The sequence below is a fragment of the Triticum aestivum genome, chromosome 5D, assembly GCF_018294505.1.
Source record: "Triticum aestivum cultivar Chinese Spring chromosome 5D, IWGSC CS RefSeq v2.1, whole genome shotgun sequence".
Lineage (NCBI taxonomy): Eukaryota > Viridiplantae > Streptophyta > Magnoliopsida > Poales > Poaceae > Triticum > Triticum aestivum.
In genome coordinates, this window is record NC_057808.1 from 506,735,139 (window position 1) to 506,748,702 (window position 13,564).

General features: G+C 50.5%; 1 pseudogene; it reads left to right on the top strand.

Annotated features, from left to right (window-relative positions):
* The first annotated feature begins 8,250 nt into the window (after nucleotides 1–8,250).
* On the top strand, nucleotides 8,251–12,033 carry LOC123123291 (receptor-like protein kinase FERONIA; annotated as a pseudogene).
* The last annotated feature ends 1,531 nt before the right edge of the window (nucleotides 12,034–13,564 follow it).

The following is a 13,564-nucleotide window of genomic DNA, read 5'->3' on the forward strand; positions in this document are numbered from 1 at the left end:
TCAGTTTCCAGCACAAAGGGCAATGAAAAGTCAGGTAATGCCAACACAGCGGCTTGAATGAGAGCTTGTTTCAGAGTTGCAAAAGCAGTATCAGCAGCAGGTGTCCAAATGAACAGTGTACCTTTCTTCAACAGTTCAGTTAATGGCCTGCTAATAATTCCATAGTTCTTAATGAACTTCCTGTAGTAACCAGTGAGGCCAAGGAATCCTCTGATCTCCTTCACATTGACTGGAGTAGGCCAGTTCTCAACAGCTAAGATTTTAGAGGGATCAGTAGAAACCCCTTTTTCACTGATGATGTGACCCAGGTAAGCAACTTGCTGTTGTGCAAATGAACACATACTCAGCTTGACCTTCCATTGTTTTTCTTGCAATGTAGTGAGCACCTTATCCACATGCACCAGATGTTCCTTCAAGGTTTTGCTGAAAACCAGGATATCATCAAAGAAAACTAGGAAAAATTCCCTTAATGCAGGCAGATCAGAGTTCATAGCTCCCTGAAAGGTGCCTGGTGCTTCAGATAGCCCAAAACTCATAACCAAGAATTCATAGTGCCCTTCATGAGTTTGGAATGCAGTTTTGAATTCCTTACCAGGAGCCAGTCTGATCTGATGATAGCCTGCCCTCAAGTCCAGTTTAGTAAACTAGCATGCTCCATGCAACTCATCTAACAATTCATCAATTAAAGGAATGGGATATTTGCCTTTCATAGTTATTACATTCAAGTGTTTGTAATCTACCACCATGCGCCAGGTGCCATCTTTTTTCTTGACCATAAGCACAGGAGAAGAAAAAGGGCTTTTACTGAGTCTAATCATACCATTCTGCAACAGTTCCTTAACTTGCTTTTCCATTTCAGTTTTCAGATGAGGGGCTACTCTGTAAGGTCTAACAGCCACTGGTGTTGCTCCAGGAATTAGTGGTATAGTATGATCATACTTCCGTCTAGGGGGCAGCCCTTTTGGTTCTTCAAAAACAGCAGAGAACTTCTGTAACAATGCTTGTACTTCAGGTATATGTTTACTGTACTCACTACTATCTGCACCTTCCAACTCAACACTCATGACTGTATAAGTGCAATCTTCTGGCAGTTCTCCCTGTAATGTAATCCAAGATCCCTAGAACTGGAAGGAAAACCACTTCTGCTCCCAATCAATAACCATAGGGCTATGACTGGCCAACCAATCAAGCCCTAAGATACCATCATAGTGGCCTAGCTGAAGCAATCTGAAATCTGTTTTAAACAATGCTTGCTCACATTGCCAGCTGCATTGTTTCACAACCTGTGTACAATATAACTGAGCTCCACCAGCCAAAGTTACTGCAATTGGCTTGATATCCTGGACAGTAGGCAACAGTGCAATCAGAGCTGTATTGAGGAAAGAATGGGTACTGCCAGAGTCGACCAAGAAGGTAAGTGTTTGTCCTTGAACAACCACTCTCGGTTTCATTGTTGAAGGAGTAGTTTCAGCAGAACAAGCAGCTGCAGACAGTAACATGAGGTTGTCTGAATCACTGTCAGATGACTCTGGGTAGAAGCAACTGTTGCTTTGTATATGTTCAATCATTTCCTGCACAATATGAAGTTGAACTGACGATTTGCACAGATGATCCTTGGACCATTTCTCTCCACAGATAAAACACAGGCCCTTTGATTTCCTGTAAGTACGCAGGGCATTCTATTTGTCCTCTGGAGGAGCTATCTTACTGGTTTCTGTCATTTTTCTGTCAGAACTGGATGAAGTTTTCGACGAATGAGTGGCAGTGGTCACTGTTTTCCTAAACGGCTGGGTTGAAGAGTGACTGTCACTAAGCTCTTCATGGAGTGAAGCTATGTCATAAGCAGCATCCAGATCTTGTGGTTTTTGTAGAGCCACTGACATGCGCACACCAGGTTTAAGGCCATCGATGAAACGCGTGGTGTAGTACAAGCTGTCAGGCATCTCCTCATAAGCCGATAACTGATCATACAATTCCGCAAAGCGTTCCACATAATCTGTCACTGTTGATTCCTGAGCAATACGAAACATCTGCCTCACTAGTGTTTGATGTTGATTGCGGTCGAACCTGTTCATTAGCAGCTGACAGAACTCTGACCAAGACAAATGGGGGGATCTGCGCTGCACCGCTTCCAACCATCTAGCTGCAGCTCCATCAAACTGAGAGGTGGCGAAGGATATCCATCTCGATGCAGGTGTACCCCAAATTTTAAAGTAGTCCTCACATCGGGATTGCCATAGCCGCGGATTCGCGCCATCAAACCGCGGCAATTCAACACGGGGTGCAGATTGGAACATGTAAGAGACCTCGGAAATGGCGAAATCACGAGGGGATAAAATTTCACGGGGAGAGCTGGAATCGCGCGCACCTCTGACCGGAGGAGGCACATAAACTTGGTGTGCCTTCCCCCGGTGGAATTTGTCGAAGCCAAGAGGATCTTCCGCGGTCGACTCGCGGCCGCCCCCAACTTCCTTGCTGGTCGATGTGGTCGCCTGCTTGCCCATGGCCTCGTCCTTGCCGCAGTGCTCGAGTTCCGCGCGGATTTGCTCAACGTCGAGGTTGAACTCCGATCTGGCCCCATCTATCCGCATCGTGATGAGGCCGTCGAGCGCGACGGTCATTTCCTTGAGCATCTTACCGACGGACTTGACGATCTCGTCGCCGTGCGCCTTGAACCTCTGGTCCAAAACCTCGGCGAAGTCCGCTCGAAGCAGCTCCTGGATCTGTCGTCCCTCGGACGACAACTTGTCCATGGCGGCGCTCCTCTGCTCGAGTTTGAAGCACGTGGCATGGACGTGATTTGGGATCTCCAGGATCAACAAGCTCTGAGTACCAGATGTAAAGTTCCTACTAGTATCATGGCGAGATCTAGGGTTTCTATTAGCTTTAGTTGTCCTCCCAACCACCCTCATAGCGAACTCGAATTACAAACACTCTCTGGTCAGGCCGAAGCCGCCGTCCTCCTTCCTGTCTCTCTCTAGAAGCTATCGGTATTTAAACCATCGACCGTTACACCCCGCTTCAGCGGGTCCAGTTTGGGCTTGCAAGCCACTGGGGAGGCTTCCGTGCGCGAGTGGGCCGGCCCTTTGGCCCATGACTTGATTCCTCTGGTTCCCGCCTCTCGCCAGGTCCATCTTCCGTGTCGACGCGCTGGCTGCTGACAAGGGCGCTCGACCATTGAAGGGACTGTAGAGTGTTACGTATTCGTTGTAGACATATGATTTGCAATATGATGATTGATTGGGGTGCTAGTGCACGCATATATAATACAAGGGAAGGCCTCTACCTCAACTATACAAGACTAGGAGGTGGGCCACAACTCCAATATACGTGCAGTACAAAGTACATACTCAACGCCCCCCCCCCCCCGGCAGTCGAAGCGTCGCCCGAGACACAGAGACTGGACTGAAACTCCTCGAAGACGGGAGTAGGCAATCCCTTAGTCATCACATCAGCAAACTGTTGGGTCGTCCCTGCTCGCGTACGAAGTGAATATCAAGCTCAATATGCTTCGTTCGTCGATGGTGCGCCTGGTTGGCAGAGAGGTAGACCGCGCTGACGTTATCGCAGTAGACAAGAGTGGCCTTGTGAACATCACAAAGCAACTCCTGGAGCAGCTAGTGTATCCAAGAGCACTCGGCCACGGCATTAGCCACGGCGCGATACTCTGCTCGGCGCTGGAGCGGGAGACCGTGGGCTGCCGCTTCGATGACCAAGAGATCAACGAGGGCCCAAGGTAGACGCAGTAGCCTGACGTAGAGCGTCGCGTGTCGGGGCAGCCAGCCCAGTCGGCATCCGAGTAGGCCACAAGGCCGATGGAGGCGGAGGCCGTCAGGGTGAGTCCCAAAGACATGGTGCCGCGTATGTAACGGAGAATACGCTTCACCAGAGTCCAGTGAGAGTCACGCGGGGCGTGCATATGGAGGCACACCTGCTGAACAGCGTACTGTAGGTCGGGGCGAGTCAGCCAGGTACTGTAAAGCACCGACAATAGAGCGATAAAACGCTCCATCGGACTCAAGAGACCCCTCGAGAGCAGAGACCTTCGCCTTCGTGTCGACGGGGGTGGGCGCCGGCTTGCAGTTAAGGATACCGGCACGTTCTAGGAGCTCGTGGGCATACTTCTGCTGATGCAGAAAGAAGACGTCAGTCCGTCGGACCACCTTGATGCCGAGGAAGTAGTGCAGGGACCCCAAGTCCTTGAGGGCCAACTCATCACGAAGACGAGCAGCCAACCACTGAAGGAGGTCGGGGGCGGTCGCCGTGAGGATGATGCCGTGGACGTAGAGCAGCAGATATGCAGTGTCAACTCCCTGATGATACACGAAGAGTGAAGCATCGGAGCGAGTGGAACAAAATCCGAGAGACTGCAGGAAGGCTGCGATACGCTGGTACCAAGCCCAAGGCGCCTGCTTCAACCCATAAAGAGAACAGGAGAGCAAGCACACGAAGTCAGGGTGCTCGGCATCGACGAAACCAGTGGGCTGTTCACAGAACACCTGCTCGGCGAGATGGTCGTGCAAGAAGGCGTTGGAGACATCCAACTGGTGCACAGGCCAGGCGCGCGAGACCGCCAGCTGAAGCATGGCGCGAATCGTGCCCGGTTTCACAACCGGGGCGAAGGTGTCGGTGAAGTCCACGCCCACGCGCTGCCGAAAACCATGAACCACCCACCGAGCCTTGTAGCGCTCGAGAGAACCATCCGGGCGGGTGCTGTGGCGAAACACCCACTTGCCAGAGATGTTGTTGGCACGAGGGGGTCGTGGAACAAGCTGCCATGTGCGGTTGCGCTGTAAGGCGTCGAACTCCTCCTGCATCGCAGCTAGCCAGTGGGGATCCCGAAGGGCAGCACGAGCGGAGGTGGGGACGGGTGATGGCGTCGACATCGAGGCGGCGCATAGATACTCGTCGGCGGAGTAGTGCGTGCTGGGCCGCAGCACTCCTGCTCGGGCACGGGTAGTCATGCCAAGTGATGGGGCGGCGGGGCCGGCGGGTGCCGCGGCGGCGGGGGTACCCGGTGGGGCGGCGGGGGCGGCGACGGAAGAGGTTGACGTCGAGCCCGTCGCAGGGGTGGCGGGCGGGGTGCCGGGCTCAACCTCGTATGAGGGAGACGGGGACACGGGGGCCCGCTCGAACTCGACCTCGGGGGAGGGAATCATGAAGCCAGGTGGTGGCGGCAGAGGGCGTCATGCCGGGGGGGGGGGCGCCGGGGGCTGCCGCCCGCGAATCGCTCCATGAAGGGGGCGCGGGGGCCGGCGCTGAAGGGGCCGAAGCCGGAGGAACCTGAAAAAAGGGAACACCGTCTCGACAAAGTACACATGTCTCGAGGTGTACACACGATGAGTGACAGGATCATAGCACCGGTAACCTTTGGTGTTAGGAGGGTAGCCAAGGAAGACGCAGGGGGCGGATCGTGGTGCGAGGTTATGTGGCGTGGTGGACGCGGTGCTAGGATAACAGAGACACCCGAAGATGCGGAGACCATCATAGGACGATGGTGTGCCGAAGAGAAGGTGGTGAGGGGCGTAGTTCCACCGAGGGCGACACGGACGAATGTTAACTAAGAGAGTGGCGGTAGCGAGGGTATCGGGCCAAAACCGAGCGGGCATGTTAGAGTGAAAGAGTAACATGCGAACGCAGTCATTAAGTGTGTGGAGAATGCGCTCGGCGCGACCGTTCTGCTGGGAAGTGTAGGGGCAAGTCAGACGGAAGATGGTGCCGTGAGAGGCGAGAAGTGTGCGAAGAGCGACGTTGTCAAACTCTTTTCCGTTTCAGTTTGGAGTGCGAGTATGGGGCGACCGAACTGGGTGGTGGCATAGCAGTAAAAGGCGGTGAGTGTGGCTAAAGCATCGGATTTACGACGAAGGGGAAAAGTCCACACATAATGAGAGTAATCATTTAAAAGCACCAAGTAGTAAAGATAGCCCGTGTTACTCGCGACGGGAGATGTCCAAACATCACTATGAAGTAATTGAAACGGAAAAGTGGAAACTGAAGAAGACGCACTAAAGGGAAGACGAACGTGCTTGCCTAAGCGACAAGCCTCACAAGAGTGCTCGTCGAGCTTATCACATGAGAAAGAGAAACTCCTAAGAATTTGACGTAAGATGATGTGGTTGGGGTGACCCAAGCGAGCGTGCCAAAGGTCGACGCCGGCGGCAAGGGCGACGGGTGTGGAGGTGGAGGCGCCGGCGTGCACGGGGTAGAGCTCATCGGGACTGTCACATCGGTGAAGGACCATCCGAGTACGGGCGTCTTTCACAGAAAAGCCAACACCGTCAAATTCAACGGTAAGTGGGTTCTCACGAGTAAGACGACGAACGGAAACTAGGTTCGTGACTAAATCAGGTGAAACAAGAACATTAGACATAGTGATGGGTGTGGAAGTGGAGGGAAAGCTAGTGCTACCGATATGAGTAATAGGTAAGGAGGAGCCGTTGCCGACAGTGATACGAGTGGGGTGTGTGAACGGGAGTGGAGGAGGTTAGGTTACCAGGATGAGCTGCCATGTGCGCAGTAGCACCTGAGTCCATGTACCAGTCGGCTCCACCGACAGAGCTACTCGGCGACGGCGCGGAGTGCTGGGCGGCGAGGAGGGTGGGGTCCCATGGCACAGGTACCGGCGGCGACGGAAGGCCCCCGTAGGGCGGCGCCGGGACCGTCGGGCCATAACCACCGAGGGGCGGCGGCGCAAGGAGGGCGCCGTAGCCGGCGCTAGGCGACTGGAAGGGCGCGCCGATGAACGCCTGGTGGCCAGCGGGGAGAGCCTGCTGATAGTGCGGCACCCCCCCCCCCCGGCGTCCTGGGCCCGCTGCTGCTGCAGGCAGCGGCGACCGCCGCCACGCCGGTGGCGTCGGCCCCCTCCCCCTTGCGGGTGTTGCGGGGGAGGCGCTGGTGGCGACAACGGGTAACACCCAGCGGGTGCTGGAGGACGCGACTGGATCGGCGCGGCCGGTGGAGTGTTTCCACCGCTGATGGTGAAGTAGCCCGGAGAGTCCATGGACGGAGGCGGTGGCGCACGCGGGGAGGCGCGACATGGCGGCAGTGGGGAGCGGCGGCGGCGCGCGCGGGGAGGCGCTGCGCGGCGGCGGTGGGGAGCGGCGACGGCGGTGGGGAGCGGCGACGGCGGCGGTGCGCGCGAGGAAGCGCTGCGCGGCTGCGGCGGCGGCCGGCGGTGGGGAGCGACGACACGCGATGGAAAAGGTGCGGAGCGGCTGCAGCGGCGCGGGACGCACGGGCAGCAGCGGCTTCGGGATGCGCGTGCAGAAGCGTAGCAAGGCAGCGGCGGCGCGGGCCTGGGAAAGCAGAGCAGCGCGGGGGCGGCAGCTAGCGAAGCGCGGCGTTGCGGGCTGACTGGCAGGCGGTCAACGCGGGCACGACGGACACGAAGCGGCAACGCGGGCGGGGCGGGCAACACGTGCGGCTGGCGGGCGATGCGGCATCGCAAGCGGCGGGCGTGGATCGCAAGCGAGCGGCTAGCGGTGCGGGCATGCAGCGTTGCGGGCGGGCGGCTGGCCTGGATCGGGTAGCTAGCGGCTAGCGTGGAGCAGCGATGCAGTGGATGGATCGGCAAACGCAGCAGCGGGCTAGCGAGCGAGGCAGTGAGAAGAGCGGCGGCGGCCGGTGCGGGAAGGCGCACGGCGGCGGCGGTGCCGGAAGCGAGAGGAAAACCTAAAAAATTGATACCATGTAGACAGATGATTTGCAATACGATAATTGATTGTGATGCTGATGCACACATATATAATATAAGGGAAGGCCTCTACCTCAATTATACAAGACTAGGAGGTGGGTCAGAACTCCAATATACGTGCAGTACAAAGTTACATACTCAACATTCGTGTGTATAAAGATTACTCTCTCCGTTCCTAAATATTTGTCTTTCTAGACATTTCAAATGACTATCACATAAGGATGTATGTAGATATATTTTAGAGTATAGATTCGCTCATTTTATTCCGTATGTAGTCACTTGTTGAAATGCCTAGAAAGACAAGTATTTAGGAACGGAGGGAGTATATTGTAGTGTTTCTCTACTTGGGGATTAAATCATAGCGTGCCAGAGAGTCGAAGAAAGGTGTAATTTTCTCTCCTCGCTCTCACTCGGGCCCTAGCCGCGAAAGGCCAAACCGATACCGCGTAAACGAGAAGCGCTGCAAGTCACGGCCGCCCACTGCTCACTGCCCACTGTGTATGTACAGTATAAAGATTAACGCATATCGTTTCCGTCTCGCATCTTCCGACTCTGCTCCACTCCCGACCTCGGTCTCCACCTCCTCCCTCTCGATCCCCTCCTCCCCGTTGCAGCATTGCCGGCGCCGGTGGCAGCCTGAGTCCTCCAACTCGACGCCCCTCTTCTACTTCTCGGGCAGCTATACCCCACACGAGGAGTCACGGCGGCCCGATCCCCTCTTTGGATCTCCAAGCCCAGTGTTGCCGTGGGCTGATTGCCCTCTGCTCTCCTTCCTCCGGATATCATATATGGTCAGGGCTAGCTCTTTCTTTCTTTTCTTGCGGTGCTTCTCCTCTTAGCACTTGTATGAACAATGTTTGTTAAAAAATTCTAGTCTGAAGCCTTTGAACTACGTGATGCAGTCTTTGTCAGCTAGAGGTGAAATTCATTACTGAAGTGCATGTGACAGCAACCGCTTGATGCTAGATTCTCTATTCAGAACACGCATGCTTACGCAAGTGAGCTTGCTTTGGCATATAACCAAACACAGTAAAGTAATTTGATACTCTTTACTGGTCCGAACCAAACAAAATGCTACTCACACTTTACATACCAATACTCTTTACGGTATTCCTTTTCCTGTCAGAAAGCACCTGGATGTTGCTTCCTGTTTTGTTCCATTATCTCTTTGGTAATGGAAGGTCGTTTGAAAAAAAAAAACAGTCATGCAGAATTACCCCCATGAAGCTCCAGTTAATACCACAGTAGAACTGCACAATAATGATTTATCTTGCTATCTCCTATCTACAATTTTGACCTTTCCTTATGGATGCATTCTCTCCATTGATGAAGTCCAGCAACAAAATTAAATATTTTTCTACAATTTTGTGCCAATTACTGAAGATGCCACCTAGGTTTATCCCTCTGTTTTTGTATATACAAGGCCACTTCATATTTTTATGTCTAACCTGGACCATCAATTAAAATGTGAGTTATATGCCACAAAAAGTATGCCACTGGATGCACATTTCAAAGAACTTTCTGATGATATATTTTTGATGACATATAACCCATATTTTGTTGACCAAAGTTATAAGTCAAAGTTTGACACGAAAAACGAAGTGGCCTTGTATATAAAAACAGAGGGAGTATAATTAAACCAGAGAATGTTTGTTCTTCATCGCCTAGAGAATATGTTATGTTATTAAATGGGGGGAAGTCCAGCACTTATATCCTCTTGATTTATGTGTGTTGGACTGAAACCGACTCTTATCTTACTCCATCTTTTTATCAACTTCCTAATCTTTAGCAGCAAGAGGAGATCTTTTATGACAAACTACCTTTAAAGTAATGCACATCAATGTTTTCGCCAGTACATGCTAGGCATCTAATGTGGCCACAAATCACTTGCCAATCAATATTCTGCAGAGTACTCTTATGTTGTTGATAACTCTGGTTAGCTGAGATTTGAGTTTCACACTTTTGGAAACTATTTTTCAGGTCAAGTTGATGCATCCAGCATATACTAGTCAAGGCTAACTGGTATACGCAGTCTTTGCTACTTTTCTTTCATATAAGATGGACCTTCGAGAAAGTATGGTAGCAGATATGATCCAAAGGGATGACAGATCAAAGTGGTTATCACATAGCAATCATAACATAAAATGCTTCACAGAGGATGAGATAAGAAGAATTACCAGCAACTATGAAACTATCATTGGAAAAGGTGGCTTCGGAGAAGTTTGCAAAGGTGTTCTCCAAGATGGAAGAACAGTTGCAGTCAAGAGATTTATCCGTAATGAAGAGGAAAATTTTGCCAAAGAGCTGAAAGTCCACTGTGAAATCAACCACAAGAATGTAGTTAGGCTCATAGGCTACTGTGCCGAGGAAAATGCCCTAATGATTGTCAGTGAGTACATATCCAAAGGGAATCTCAGCGATGTTCTTCATCATGAATGCATTCCCATCACGTTGGATACACGACTGCGGATCGCGGTGGAGTGTTCAGAGGCACTGTGTTACATGCATTCACAAATGTATACTCGGGTCATTCATGGTGATATCAAGCCTGCCAATATACTATTAGATGACAACTTCAATGCAAAAATATCCGACTTTGGAATATCAAGACTTGTGAACACAGACTCGACCCTTCTCACTGATCGTGTAATAGGGAGCATAGGTTACATGGACCCTTTGTTTGCCCGCAGCGGGCGTCTCGCCTCGAAGAGTGATGTTTACAGTTTCGGAATTGTTCTGGTCGAATTGATTACAAAGAAAAAGGCAACAGTGAGAAATGGGGATCAACATAGTTGAATGTTTCACGCAAGCTCTTGCAACAGGGAAGAGAAGGGTGAGAGAGCTGTTCGATGTTGAAATCTCAAGCCGAAACAACATGAAGATTCTTGAAGGGGTTGCAGAGCTAGCAGGACAATGTTTGAGTATGGAGATGGGTAGACGCCCTGACATGATAGATGTGGCAGAACGTCTTCGGGCGCTTAGGAAAACTCAAGCTCAAGGAAAACAAACACCAGCTATTTTTTCTTGGGGGTGGAGGAACAAGCCAGCAGCTCAGAACAACTGGCAATCCTCTAGCTCAGTCACGCCACAATCTTTGCCATCCAACTTGTGCCGCCATTTCTCACTCAGGGAGGTGAAATCCGCGACAAGAGATTTTGATGAGTCACACCTTGTTGGTTGGGGTGGATCTGGTACAGTTTACTATGGAGTGATTGATGGTGGGGCAACCAAGGTGGCTATCAAACGTGACAAATTTGTGCAGGATGTGAGTAAGTTCCAGACAGAGATAGCGATGATGGCAAAGCTGCGCCACCATCATCTCGTATCATTGGTCGGTTACTGCAAAGAGAAAAACGAGATGATACTGATCTACGACTACATGGCTCGTGGCACCCTGCGTAGGAACCTTTACGCTAACTACACCGAGGAGCCGCCGCTTACTTGGAGGCAGCGTCTAGATGTCTGCATTGGTGCTGCTCGTGCCTTGCATTACCTTCACGAGTGTTCCATCATCCCTAATGATGTGTCGACGACGAACATTCTCCTAGATGAGAGATTGGTCGGCAAGTTTTCAAGTACAGTCTCACAGCCACAGGATAGCACGGATGTGACCACGCAGCCTGTGGGACGTATCGGTTATATCGATCCTGAATTTCTCTGCACTGGGCAACTAACAGAGAAATCCAATGTGTATTCTTTTGGTGTCGTACTGTTTGAGGTTTTGTGTGCTCGGGCTGCTTATGATCATAGTCTTCCAAGAAGACAAGTTCACTTGGTAGAATGCGCCCTTAGTTGCCAGAAGAAGGGCATCCTTGATCTGATTGTCGATCCCTATCTTGAAGGAAAGATTGCTCCGGGGTGCTTGAAGAAGTTTGTGGAGATTGCTGAGAAATGTGTTAGTGATCGTGGTATCGATCGCCCTACAATGCAAGAAGTGTTTGAGAACCTGGAGTTGTGTCTTGCAGAACAAACCGGAAGCCTTGGTGATGAGATGCTGTCTGAAGATGACACTAATGTCCATTCAAGGAGAGAACGTCAGCTGGACCTAGAGACGTGCCTTGCAGTAGACGATGGCATGAAATGGGTTTTTGATAGTGGTGGTGTGGATTCCGATTCCGAATTGCTAATGCCACGATGAGCAGGCAGGAAGTGGCCGCCAATTTTCCTACTGTCAATGCTTTCTCCACCGACAGATCATGCCAGAGACTTACTACATATATGTATACTGCAATTTCTGACGGTCCCTTTCTTTTCTGAAGCGAGTATTTTGTATTATGTCTTTGTTCATGCTTTTCATTATCCGGGTGCTGTAATGGATTTGTCAGGCCGTTCGCCTGCACTATTATTATGCCCTGTTAGTCTTGCGCTGGCTACAGTTTTCAGTTGGGTCATCATCATCATTATGCATAAATAAAACTGGTTCCTTTGTTTCGTCCTGAATAATAAGACATTATCGATAGTACCGTACCAGCATCTTGTTTCTTCTGAACTTCAGGATGCAGAAGAAGCTGCACAGAAAGCTGAAGCAGCTCAGAAGCGAGAACCCTACAATTCCTGCTATTGCATGGCTATGGAAAACCTGCAATCAGAGAAAGAGCTATTTCATTGAGGACTGCACATGTGTCATGTGTGATGAGCAAGTTTTGGAGACAAGAGATCACTTGTTCTTTCATCTGCCCCGGTTGGTCTCCCCTGTCTGTCTGCAGATATTCAAGATCAGCTCTGTCAGTTAGTTCGCCTGCTCAATCTTCCATTTGCAATGGATATGGATGTCACCATACTGATTGCTTGGGCCATCTGGAGCACGAGGAATGCATATGTTTTCAGAAGGGTTATCCATCCCCAGTCTCTTCGCCTTCAGACGTAGGTTCAGTGGTTACTTCTATATAAGAGCAAAAAGAAAATCCTATGCTGCTCCGCCAGACTGCCAGATTCCCTTAGTTGTTTGTGCTGGTAATTTCACAGTTCCCATACAAAGTAGTGGGACAAATTTTATAATAGCTTCGATGTAGTTAATATGGTATTAAGTAATGTTGTTAATTGCTTCCAGCAGGCAAGGGGATGTAGCTCGGATGGTAGAGCGTTTTCTTAGCATGCGAGAGGTATGGGGATCGATACCCCACTTCTCCATTATTATTCTGTTTTTTTTTTGAAATCTGAATACTGAATAGAATTCAAATTCCTATACACCAAGTATCACCATCTCTAAAATGGGTCAAGTTATCACAGTTTCCTTGGATGATGGAACAACTTTGTCAAGAACTGCCACCGCGTGAGCTATTACAAACCTTCATGCAGACGATCATGAGCTGAGATTTTGCATTCACCTGGTACACAAGAGGACATGAATTATACAAAAAAGAGAAACCAACAAGGCGCATCTGGTGTAGTATGGACTTTCAGATAACACGCATTTATTTTATCATCTGGTGTTTTGTTGTTTTGTATGGACTTTCAGATAAGCAGAGGCATGACGCAAAGATAGCTTTCTTGCTGTTTTTTGTACTATCTGCTTTTGTTACTCCTAGGCCCTAGTTTACGGAGGAAGTACTACATAACAGTCATCTGAAAATTTATAAAAATATGGAAAGAAATTGGGTTATAGTTATAGCTTCAGACTGTTCCACATGAACCCTGGGCGTTTTCTTTCCTTCGCGCGAAAACCCCTCGGTGTTTGACAATTTTTTTTAGAAAAGGAGGATGCACCCTCGGCCTCTGCATCTCGACGATGCATGCGGTCACTTTATTAATTATTCACAAAAGACCTTACAAGGAAGTACATCAGTAAGCCTGAACTGAAGCCACCCTCTAGGCAACACCTGTCGCAACTCCTATCCCCTTGATGTAGTGGTATCGAATGTCTGAGCCTAA